A 12,285-nucleotide genomic window follows, 5' to 3' on the forward strand; every position below is an offset into this window, starting at 1 on the left:
CCGTCATTCCAACATATGGGGAGCTGCGCGGCTCATTAAACCGCGCGGCAAATCCCACGGCAGGAGCCCCGTCACCTGCGAGGGGGAGCCGGGCCGGGGGGAAAAGGTGCTCCGGGGGCACCCGGCGGCGAGAGGGAGCGGACAAATCGACCCGCTGTGGTTTTGACATCGATGTTTGTACAGAAACTGCTGCTGTCGGGCGTTTCCTTCCCAGCAAATACCAGCCTTTAATCTCGGAGCATCCAGCAGCATAAGTGGGAAATTCCCAGTTTGCACAGATCTCATAAACACGCGGCTGGTCCACGCGGTGCAAACCAGTTCCCTGCCCCGAGGAGTGGTGGTCTTAAAAGAGCACGAGGTAAATGACAATGGTCTTTAAAAAAAAAAAAAAAAAAACACACAAGAAAAATTCAGTTACAATAGTCCTCAAAAAACCAGATCAAGTACAACAAGTAATAATGTCAAAAAGAAAAGAAGGGCAAAATTCACAAGTTTTTTCTGTGCACGGCATATCAGTGTCACCACTTATAAAGGAGTGTTCCTGTACCCCTTGTAAAATATCTAAGATATTTCCAGAAACACTGTGTGTTCTGAGATTTATTTTTTTTAAAAGAACACATAGATATTGTGAAAAATGGGTGATTTCTAGTCTGCATCTCCCGCATTATCATCCCACAATGCCCCTCCACCCGCCAGGATTGATTTCTTTCCACCAGCACCCCCTTCCCCATGCCTGGGCTCAGGGTTTTCCTGGTCCAGGATTCTCCATGGAGACCCTGGAGCTTGGAAAACAAGTGAATTCTCCCCCAAACCAGGTATTACAGCAATGGTGAGACAATTGCTCTCCCAGGAACCAACTTCCCATGGGTTGCTATTCAATTTACTCCTTCAGACTCCTTTTCCCAAGTTCCTGCTCCCTATGGCTTCCAGGTGCTACCACAGACTTCAGGACACTCCAGACCCCTCATCACTCCTCCCCTCCTGCCCTTGGGCATCTTTTCCTGGGTTAAGCCTCTGGCCAGTGAGGTTGTGCAGGGTCCATCCCTGGTTTTCAAGACCTTCCTGAGCAAAGCCCTGAGCAGCCCGGTCTGATCCCAGAGCCAGCCCTGCTTAGGGCAGGGGTTGGACCAGAAACCTTCTGGAACACTTCCAATCTAAATTAAACCCTCTGTCTCAAGCCCCACATATCTCCAGCCCCTGCCTCAAGGCAGGGAAAATCCTCTCTGGCAGAGCAGGTCTTTTCCCAAGGCTTCCTCAAGCCCTCCTTGCCACCAGCCTGTGGTGGAAGTGCAGCAAGGTGAGATTGGAAGGGGTTTAAGAACGGTCCTTGGGAGCTCTCACCAGTTTTATTGTCTTTTTGTGCAGTGGGAAAGTCATGGAATCCCAGACTGGTTTGAGTTGGGAGGAACCATAAAGCCCATCCAGTGCCACCCCTGCCATGGGCAGGGACACCTTCCACCAGCCCAGGTTGCTCCAAGCCCCGTCCAACCTGGCCTTGGACACTTCCAGGGATCCAGAGGCAGCCACAGCTTCTCTGGGCAACCTGGGCCAGGGCCTTCCCACCCTCCCAGCCAGGAATTCCTTCCCAATATCCCATCTATCCCTGTCCTCTGGCAGTCTGAAGCCATTCCCCCTTGTCCTGTCCCTCCATCCCTTGGAAACAGTGTCTCTCCATCTTTCCTGGAGCCCCTTCAGGTCCTGCAAGGCCACAATCAGGTCACCCCAAAGCTTCTCCTCTCCAGGCTGAACAATCCCAGCTCTCCCAGCCTTTCCTCCCAGCAGAGCTGCTCCAGCCCTGGGATCCTCTTGGGGCCTGCTCTGGACTCTCTCCAGCAGCTCCATGTCCTTGCTGTGTTGGGCCCCCAGGGCTGGATGCCCACAAATGCTAAAAATCGATCCCACTGGGTCATTTTATGAACAAACCCCTCACATTTCTTGGATGACAGTCGGGGAGGGAAACAGCAGTGGTCAGGGATACAATCCACAGAGGAGGGGTAATCCTCTTAAAGCCAACTCCAGTGGATGTGTTGGCTTAAAACACAGGAGTTAAATAGGAGTGAACTGTGCTGGTGATCTCAAACACTGACCTGATTTCCAGGTGTGCTGAGGTAAAATGGAATGGGGATTTAAAACCTTGGAAAATCCGACAGCTTTTCTTTAAACATCAAAATACGAGCGATTCCAGGGCTTCACTTGGTGCACCCAGGATTAGGGAGCAATCCCTGTGCCAGACCCCACTTGGACAGCCCCAGCACAAGCTTCCCTGGCTTCCCCCATCCCGTGTTTTCAGCAGAGGTCAGGACAGGAACATCTCGCACTGGATGCTCTTTGAACATCATTCTATATTGCCCTTTTATTATCCTTTTTCTTTTTCCATCTGTTTCTATAGACACCCGCAGCAGCAGGGTAGCAATGCTGCTTCGGGCTTCAATTCCTACTGATCCACAATTCCCAGCGCTGATCCCTCAGTAAATACAACCACAGCCCCTTGAATGCAAGAGATCTAAAGAAATTGCCTTTTAAGTTGCAGACCTAAAGCTGGCCCATCACAATCCTTTCTCTTGTTGCCTTGCCTGGGATTTCTCTTTATTTTCCTTTTGTGGGTTTGTTTGCTCAGTTAAAGATTATCCTGACAAAGGAGGAGAAAGATACTTTATTTTTTAGAAACATTTTAATTTTTTAGGATTGAGTGGGTGTATCCTTTTGTGTCTGAGGACTGTGCTCACCATGTACTACCCTCTGGGGCAGTGTCAAAAACACTCTCCTGGGATGTTTTAAAGCCTCTTGATTAACTTCTACAGGAGAAAGTGTTACAATGAAGTCAAAAACTGCTTTTAAAATTCTAAGACTTTCCTAAAATGTTTAATTTTGCAGTGTGAGCGACTGAAAAAATCAGTGTGGTTAATCTCTATATGCTGCATGTCACAAAATGATAAATACTATGTCATAAATCTGAATTTTGCCGTGTTACACTGAAAACAACACAGAGTTTTAGCTCAGTTTGGCTTCTGCAGGTGATGAGAGAAAGGAATTTAACACGTGAAGTGTCTCTGTAAGAGGCAGCCCAGAACTGAAGGGGGGATCACTGATTATCGGCATCACTTCGCTGCCTGAAATTCTGACAGGTTTTCCAGAACACTAAAAAGCCCTCTCTAAAACATTTTGGTCACCCTTCAGACTACAATTTTTTAAAAGCTGTTAATAAACTGATGTACTGAGAGATGTGGAGAGCTGGTTCGCTCCGGTTCCTTTGCTGCCGTTTCAGAGCTCGGAGCGGCGGCACGAAGCCACGCAGCAACTGCAGCGGAATTGTCCTTTTTTTTAAAAAAAAAAAAAGAGCTTTGAGCGAAGTCTTAAACTCCGAAAGTCGAGTGTGCCGGAGCTGCAGAGCTCAGCGCACACGCAGAATCCTTGCCAGCCGTGATCTCTTTGTCCCCTGGCCTGTGAACCCCGGGCTGGGGCTGCGCCGCCCCGGAGATGTGGCAGCGCTTCAGCAGCAAGACTGGCAGTTTGACACGGGCCTGTCACGCTGGAAGCGGGTCCTTGGTGTGACCCAGGCTCGGGGGCCGCCGCTCCGTCCCCAATAACAGCTGAAGCTGCATCTGCCGCGGTGCTGGGCCCGGTGCTCCATGCTGTGTCACCAGCTGCCGCTGTTTACGTGGCGAGGCCTCGCGGCCTCCTGCCCGCGCCACAGCCAGGCCCAGCCCCGCGCTCTGCCCGGGCCTACGCTGTGAGGGGCTCCATCCTGGCACCGCAGGATGCCCAGGCCCTCTGCTGTGAGGGGCTCCATCCTGGCACCGCGGGATGTCCGGACCCTCTGCTGTGAGAGGCTCCATCCTGGCACCGCGCTCCGCCCGGGCTCTCCTCTGTGAGGGGCTCCGTCCTGGCACCGTGCTCCGACTGGGCCTACGCTGTGAGGGGATCCATCCTGGCACTGCGGGATGTCCGGGCCCTCCAATGTGAGGGGCTCCATCCTGGCACCGCAGGATGCTCAGGCCCTCTGCTGTGAGGGGATCAATCCTGGCACCATGCTCTGCCCGGGCCCTCCACTGTGAGGGGATCCATCCTGGCACTGCGGGATGTCCGGACCCTCTGCTGTGAGGGGCTCCGTCCTGGCACTGTGCTCCGACTGGACCTACGCTGTGAGGGGCTCCATCCTGGCACTGCAGGATGCTCAGGCCCTCCAATGTGAGGGGCTCCATCCTGGCACCATGCTCTGCCCGGGCTCTTCTCTGTGAGGGGCTCCATCCTGGCACTGCGGGATGTCCGGGCCCTCCACTCTGAGGAGATCAATCCTGGCACCATGCTCTGCCCGGGCTCTCCGCTGTGAGGGGATCCATCCTGGCACCGCACTCCGCTCAGCCCCTCTGCATGAGGGGCTCCGTCCTAGCCCCAGGGCTGGGCCCGGCTCCACAGGCCCCACAAGCCCTGGGAAGCACCGCGGCAAGCGGGGGAGCTCAGGCTGAAAGCCCCCGCACTGCAGATGGCCACCCTGAAACCTCTCCTTTATTAAAAACAAATCATCTGAGCTGCTCTGAGGCAGCAAAGCAGAGTTGATCAGGCCAATGGCATCCAGCACATCCCGGGCTCATGTGGAATATTGGGGTAGTTTGGGGCACCGCAATATAGGGGAGATATGGAGCTGTTAGAGATCGTCCAAAGGAGGGCACAGAGATGGGGAAGGGCCCTGAGGGGAAGCTGTGAGAGGACACTGAGGGTACTTGGTGTGTTCAGCTGGAGCAGAGGAGACTGAGGGGAGACCTCACTGCAGTTCCAACTGCCTGGGCAGGGGCAGAGGAGGGGCAGGGACTGAGCTCTGCTCTGGGGGGACCAGGGACAGCACCCAGGGAATGGCTGGAGCTGTGCCAGGGCAGGGTCAGGTTGGATCTCAGGAAAAGATTCTTCCCCCAGAGGGTGATTGGGCACTGACCAGGCTCCCCAGGGCAGTGGGCATGGCCCCAAGGCTGCCAGAGCTCAGGGAGGGTTTGGATGATCCTCTCAGGCCCACGATGTGACTCCTGGGGATAGTCCTGCACAGGGCCAGGTGTTGGACTGGATGATCCTTGTGGGTCCCTTCCAACTCAGCATATCCTGTGACTCTGTGATCCTACACGCAGCGATCGCAAACTCCACAGTCTGGGGCCAGCTTCCCTCCCAGCAGGTGTGTGCACAAGGTGACACAGAGATCCCTGGAGACCAACACCTCCTTCCCATCTCCCTGGAGAAGAAGGGGAAGGGCCTGATCCTGCAGTTTCGGTGTCACAAGGATTTGTGGGATGAGGCAGCGATCGCACTCCATCAACTCCCCCTGGCTGCTGCCAATGTCACTCCCTGCTCATCCCTCAAGGATGGCCCTGGGACAGGCAGGAATCCCTTGGACAGAAAATAATATTTTCTTCAACAATGAGAGTTTCAAAGCAGTACTAAAATTGGCAATAAATTGTAATAAGAGAGTGTGAGACCTAAAGGCACAGAAGCCTCCTAGGGGCAGGTCTGGCACTGCCCGGCTCCGTGTGCTCCAAGTGCCTCTGGGCTCGGCCAAGAGCATCAGTCAATATGCAACTGGTCCAGATCTCCTGGGAGGGAACCAAGGATGAACTTGGCTGCAGCCAGGGCTGACTCCTGAGCCTCTGCCTTTGAGAAAGGTGTAATTAGTCTTGATTACTGCTTTTACCTAAATGGAAACAAAAAACCCACAATACAGATCAGAGCCTACTTCAAGTCTGCCCCGGTCAAGAGTATCTCTCTGAGTAAAACTCTGTGGACAATTTGAAGGTTCTTTCTTTGATGGTGATCTGAAAATACTTTTTCAAAATAAAAATACTTTTTTCAATATAAAGTAAATGCTACCACAGTCTTGGCTTCTCCTACTCCTTCCCATTTCTCAGTTTAGGAGTCATTCTGATGCTGAAGAACCACAGCAGAATCAAGTGTGCTGCTGACTTTTGCTTCTTTCTCCTGCCAGATTATTGAGGACACCGGTGTAAGAATCATGAAGGGACCCTGAGCTAAACTCCTGTTCTCCCTAGCCAGGCAAAGTGTAGAAAGAAAAGGAATCAATGAATCATTAAGGTTGGAAAAGCCCACGGATCCCCCCTGTGCCCCATCCCCACCTTGTCCCCAGCCCAGAGCACTGAGTGCCACGGCCAGGCCTTCCTGGGACACCTCCAGGGCTGGGCACTCCAAACCTCCCTGGGCAGCCCCTGCCAAGGCCTCACCACCCTTTCAGTGAAAAAATTCTTCCTGAGTGAAAAAGTTCTTTCTGAAAAGGAAGCTTGATCCCTAATTCACCAGCAGAACAGGTGGATTCTTCCACCCCTATGCTGGAAATGCAATGAGCAGGTTGTCAGTAGGAATGCAAAGAGCATTTCCAGCACCTAAACAGTTTTAAACACATTATGGAAAGAGTTGTCACTAGAAATCCTGTTCCTGGGCCATTAGCCCCACGTCTCTCTGTCAGCCTGGAGGGAGGACAAATTCAGCTCCCAGAATTAAAGCCACCCACGTTACTGCCCATCCACAGGCAAAGCCATGGACAGCAGTGATGGTCCCTTCCCTGGAACATTCCCTCCCAGCCAGGACACCTGGAGACAATTCCCTTTGCAGGGGAAAGGGATGAGGACACTTCTAGTCACTGAGTGCTGTATTTCCCCACACTGCTCAGCATGGCAGGGGATATCCTGCCCCATGGTGGGTAAGTCTGGTCTTCCAGAAGGGGCAGAGGTTGCTGCTCACTCGGGATTTCCAGTCTCTGGGTTCCTGTTATTTTGAGGGGGCCATAGCCATGATGCTCAGGCATTGAGCACTTATTACAACATGAAACAGAGATTCAAATATCTGTTTCTACCAAAACACACATTTAAAATGCTGGCAGCTTTCTCTTTGCCAAAATATATTAACACCTACTTTTTCTTTGACATGTCTAACCCCTGTCTTGGAAGGCCTTACAGAACAGCCCTAAGTGTGTTCATCAACGTGGTGAAAGACCCACGTTCAAATTCCTTTGGGCACTGAGCTGGGTGGGAGTAATGATCTGCTGCAAGGAGGAAAGTCTCTCCAGAGGGATGTGGACAAGCTGGATTGAGGGACTGAGGCCAGTGGTGTGAGGGTCAACAAGGCCCAGTGCTGGGTCCTGCCCTCGGGTCACAACAACCCCATGGAATGCTCCAGGCTTGGGGCAGAGTGGCTGGAAAGCTGGAAAAGGCCCTGGAGATGCTGGTGACAGTGCTGGACATGAGCCCAGGTGCCCAGGGAGGTTTGGAGTGCCCAGCCCTGGAGGTGTCCCAGGAAGGCCTGGCCGTGGCACTCAGTGCTCTGGGCTGGGGGACAAGGTGGGGATGGGGCACAGGGGGGTTCCATGGGCTGGGAGGGCTTTTCCAGCCCCTGGGATTCTCTAATTCTGTTTTCACTTCTTTGACCAAACATCCACCTGGACTCTTAGCACTGATTTAGTCTCCAAAGGCAACACCCTCTCTGGAATCAAATTAAAGTAGGAATCAAATTCCACAAGTCTTGAGTTTTCCCACGCAGGTTTGCAGGTAGAGAAGGAAGCACTATTTCAAACTAGTTCTTTTCAAGTGTTTCAAAAAATTTCAGGTCTAAGAGGATTTTTAACTGCTACAGTTCTGGGTATTTTCTTAATTCACTTTCCTATCTGACACCTTGCATGGAAAAATTAATAAATCACTCATAACATTGCACAGTTCTGCACCACAGGGTGGTATCTTTGCACCAGAATCTTCACATAATATTTTAAATTATCAATTATCAAGGCATTTCTGTTCCTGACATTTCAAGAGATTTATTCTGACAGAGGAGGAAATATCAAAAAAGTCAGTAAAAACTTCTGTATTCATCCAATCAGTCCACAAAATCCTGGTTCCCCTGAACCCAGCAGCGAAATTACCTGTGCTCTACTCACCAGCCACACCTCAGTAAAACAGAGGCTCCACACGGCATTTTCTGCTCAGACTCTGAGGGATTCTATTTTAATTAAAGAGAGATTTTAGGCATGACCTCTAAACTTCCTGAACATTCAGCCCCGCTGTCCTCCAGGCCAGCAATGACTTTCATATGATGCTTCTCATCTCGTGTAATAAATTCACAGATGGACCATCCTTGTCCTTCCGACGCCTAAGAATAACTCCTAAGTACCGTTCCCAGGGGATTTGATTTGGTTTACACACATCTGCTGAGATACGTGTCTTTGAGCCCAGATTAAGTCTTTGTTTGACCATATTTGAGCATTTGTGAAACTACTTGGCAAGAATGTCCTCATTTTATTCATTCAGGACATGTGCTGATTGTTGCCAGTGTGATCTGAACACCTCCCGTGGAATTGTTTCCTTCCCAAACCCTTCACAGGAACGGGGAAACCGATCGCAGAAAACGGGCAATGGTGTCAGACCCCCAAAAATCAACTGCTCTGTTTTTGGGCAAATGAATTTTAGACTCAAACCTTTTCCCAAGCAGACTGGGGATGTTTTGCTGCGTGGCCCCGTGGCTCAGTGCAGTACCTGGTTTGCTCATTACTCTCTGACACGCTGAGAACACCCAGGGGAGGTTTCCATTTCTCTTTTGTGGCAGAGGAAGGACCAGGAAACAGCAAAACCTAAACTTCTGACTGTCTCTCCAGAGAAAGGTGAGGATGCTGAGGTTGGAGAAAAAGAGGCTCAGGGGGGACCTTCTGGCTCTGCAACCCCCTGACAGGAGGGGGGAGCCGGGGGGGGTCGGTCTCTGCTGCCAGGGAACAAGGGACAGGAGGAGAGGGAACGGCCTCCAGCTGGGCCAGGGGAGGCTCAGGTTGGACAGGAGGAGGAATTTGTTGCTGGAAAGGGTGGTCAGGCCTTGGCAGGGGCTGCCCAGGGAGGTTTGGAGTGCCCAGCCCTGGAGGTGTCCCAGGAAGGCCTGGCTGTGGCACTCAGTGCTCTGGGCTGGGGAACAAGGTGGGGATGGGGCACAGGGGGAATCCATGGGCTGGGAGGGCTTTTCCAACCTAAACAATTCTATAATTCTGTGAGTCTATGAGCTGTGGGTGTAGCTTGCAAAAGCAAAACATGTTTTACCAAGAACGTGTGACACTTCCAGCCACACACAACCTCAACCCTTCTTCCTGAGCATAAACCACCGAGTCTTTCACACACCAAGACCCCAAAGCTGATACCACTGAGCCTGCAGTGAGAGTCTGTGCAGCCCAGCACCTCAGGATGACTCAGGGCTTGAGGTTTGGGCAATTTTGTGTTTCACAGATGTGTTATTGTTCTGATCTGTTCTCAGCAGCTCTCCCCTTTCCCCCCCAGCAAAAGCTCTCGACCTCATGTCACTTCCGTGGACTTCCCTAAAGGAAACTGGATGATCTTTAGGGCCCCTTCCACCCCAAGCCCTTCTATGAGTCAATGACTCCCCACTGCAGAGGCTTTATGGGGACCCAAGGAGCACCTCCAAGCACAGGCCCAGAGCAGCACCAGCTGCTGCACAAAGAAAAGCAAAGGAAGAGCCTCTTCCCCGAGCAGCGAGCAGGGGCTGCACACAAATAACACCCCAGGTACTGCTGGGCATGCCCAGGCCTTCGAGAAAGCTGCTGTGTGGCTGCAGAAATAGGGGCTTTATGTTTCTCAGCTGTGCTGAAGGGGAGGCAGAGCCCGAGAACCTCCCCAGCCCCTCACTCCTGAGCACGCAGAGCCAGCCCAGGCTGGTGGAGCTCCTTCCACAGACCCTGCTCCCCACGGCGGTGGGAAGGCAGCTTTGGGGGCACTTTGTGGGCAGAGCTGGACCTGAAAGCAGAGTCACTGTGACACCTGACTGAGGCTGGTGGCTCCAAGTGCAGCTGCCACAAGACCTGCCCTGCTCAGAGCACAGTCCAGGAGTTCTGGGAAGCATTACCCACACAGTGCCAGTCCCTTCTCCAGGCTACTTAGAAGTTTAGAACTGAGACACTTTTTCCTGTTAGAAGTGCTAATCTCTGTATTTTTCCTTCCAGGCAATATTAGTGTTGCATTTTCTTCTGTTCACAGCACCCCCTGCTCAGGAGTGTCAGTAAAGTCAGTCAGAAGTTGGACTTCGATGATCCCTGTGGGTCCCTCCCAACTCAGGAGGCTCCATGATTGGAAAGTCCTTCCAAATTTGTTCCTCTGATGTACTTGGGTTATGTGAGGAACTTCTCATCTCCAGCTCAATCTGGGGACCATCACCACTGCCCTCACATATTATTCTACCTTTGACTCAGAGTGGAAATCAATTTTAAAAATGAAAACCTACTAAAAGCTCTTCCATCCCAGGATATTCTTAAGCATCCTGGGCAGGAGCTGCGTTGCCAACAGTAGGTTGACAAGTCCCTGGCAAGACTTTCAAATGGGATGAAGTAAAGCTCTTAAAACTCCTTTTATTTTAACTCCCCATCTCCAGGGGTGGCCACATTCCCCTGGCACAGGGGAACCACACTGCAAGTGGCACCATCCCAGCACTCCCAGTTTGCACTGGACGGGAGCAGGGCAGTCAGTCCCCACATTCCTATCCAATTTCTGTAGGATTTAGACTGCACTTCTTAGCTCCCCCTTATTATTTTGGTTTAATCATAGAATCATGGAACATCCCAGCTGCTCCTTCTTCACTGGTGAGTGCTGCTCACAGCAGGCACAGCAGGGAGGGGACAGAGGAGCTCAGAGAGGACACACAGACCCGCTGTGGCCTTGACAAGGGTCTCTGAAAGGGCAGCTGACAAGTGCTCAGTTGTCCATGATGGCTGGGATCTCCTCCAACGCCCTCACCAAGCACTTGGGCACTTGGGGATATGGTTCTGGCCCTTGGGGACGTGGCTCAGGCGTGGTGATGGTGCTGCTGGGTGACAGTGGGACTGGGGGATCTCGAAAGTCTCTTCCAACCTTAATGATTTTTTAAGCAGAGCAACAGCAAAGGTGGGTCGGAACCCAGGCATCCCCTAGGATTTGGGAAGGCTGGGATCACACCTCATAGATTTGGGGTGACTTGTTTCTCTGCCCTTACAGTGCCTCAGTTGCCAGCCCCTGAAACGTGGCACGGAGCAGTTCTGCACGTGCCAGGGCGGGTGGTGCCAACGCAACCCTGCAGTTCTTGTGGCAACAAGCCCCTGTGTGAGCACGAGGGGCACAGCGAGCTCACTGTCACACTGTCACACTGTCACACTGTCACACTGTCACACCAGGCACCAGCTCCTTCCCCGTGGCCCTCCCTGGAGAATCGAACAAGGCTGGGAGCAGGGGAGGGACCAGGGTTATAACACCCCAGAGCCCCCCTGACAGGAGGGGGGAGCCGGGGGGAACAAGGGGCAGGAGGAGAGGGAACGGCCTCAGGCTGTGCCAGGGGAGGCTCAGGTTGGACAGGAGGAGGAATTTCCTGCTGGAAAGGGTGGTGAGGCCTTGTCAGGGGCTGCCCAGGGAGGTTTGGAGTGCCCAGCCCTGGAGGTGTCCCAGGAAGGCCTGGCCGTGGCACTCAGTGCTCTGGGCTGGGGGACAAGGTGGGCACTGGGCACAGGGGGGATCCATGGGCTGGGAGGGCTTTTCCAACCTCAGTGACTCTGGGATTCTGGGATTCTGTGAAGCTGCAGCCAGAGGAGATGTTGGAGAAAGCAAAGGACACAGGATCCCCTGGAAGCAGAGCAGGAGGAGCGGATGCTTTGCAGACATTCCGTGTTCAGCCATGGGGAGGGAGGTACCCTGATTTTATCCCAACACATGGCACTCTCAGTGTGACTCCATGTTGGCTGCTGAGCCTCCAGGAAGGCAGGGAAGGAATGCAAACCCTGGCACACGAGGCTGCCCGCCCATCCTCTGCAAGAACTGACGGGAGCTTTTTGTCCGCCTGCCAAGGGAAGAAAATAGACCAGCATTTACCTGGAACAGATGGGCCTTCCCGGGCAGCCAGGCTTAATTAACCACCCAGACGAGTGCCCAGCCCCAGGCCCCGCTGGAGCAGCACGGGGCACCGGCCCGGCCAGGAAAAGCCCTGGATCAGCACAGCCAGCCAGGCAAAGGTGTCCCTGGCTCTCTGCTCTCCCTGCCTCCCCCACATCACACCCTGGCACCACAGCCTGGCCCGGGGCCGGCACGAGAGGGGCAACCCAGAGGCCAAGGACGTTTCCCTCCCAGGACAGGACTGAGAGCTGCCAGGACAGTGTCCTTTCCTGGCTGCTCGGCAGAGGGGCTGTGTGTGCTGTAACTGTGCTGTGTGTGCTGTGCTATAACTGTGCTGTAACTGTGCTGTGTGTGCTGTAACTGTGCTGTGTGTGCTGTAACTGTGCTGTGTGTGCTG

The sequence above is a fragment of the Corapipo altera genome, unplaced genomic scaffold, assembly GCF_003945725.1.
Source record: "Corapipo altera isolate COAL_440 unplaced genomic scaffold, ASM394572v1 0, whole genome shotgun sequence".
Classification (NCBI taxonomy): Eukaryota; Metazoa; Chordata; class Aves; order Passeriformes; family Pipridae; genus Corapipo; species Corapipo altera.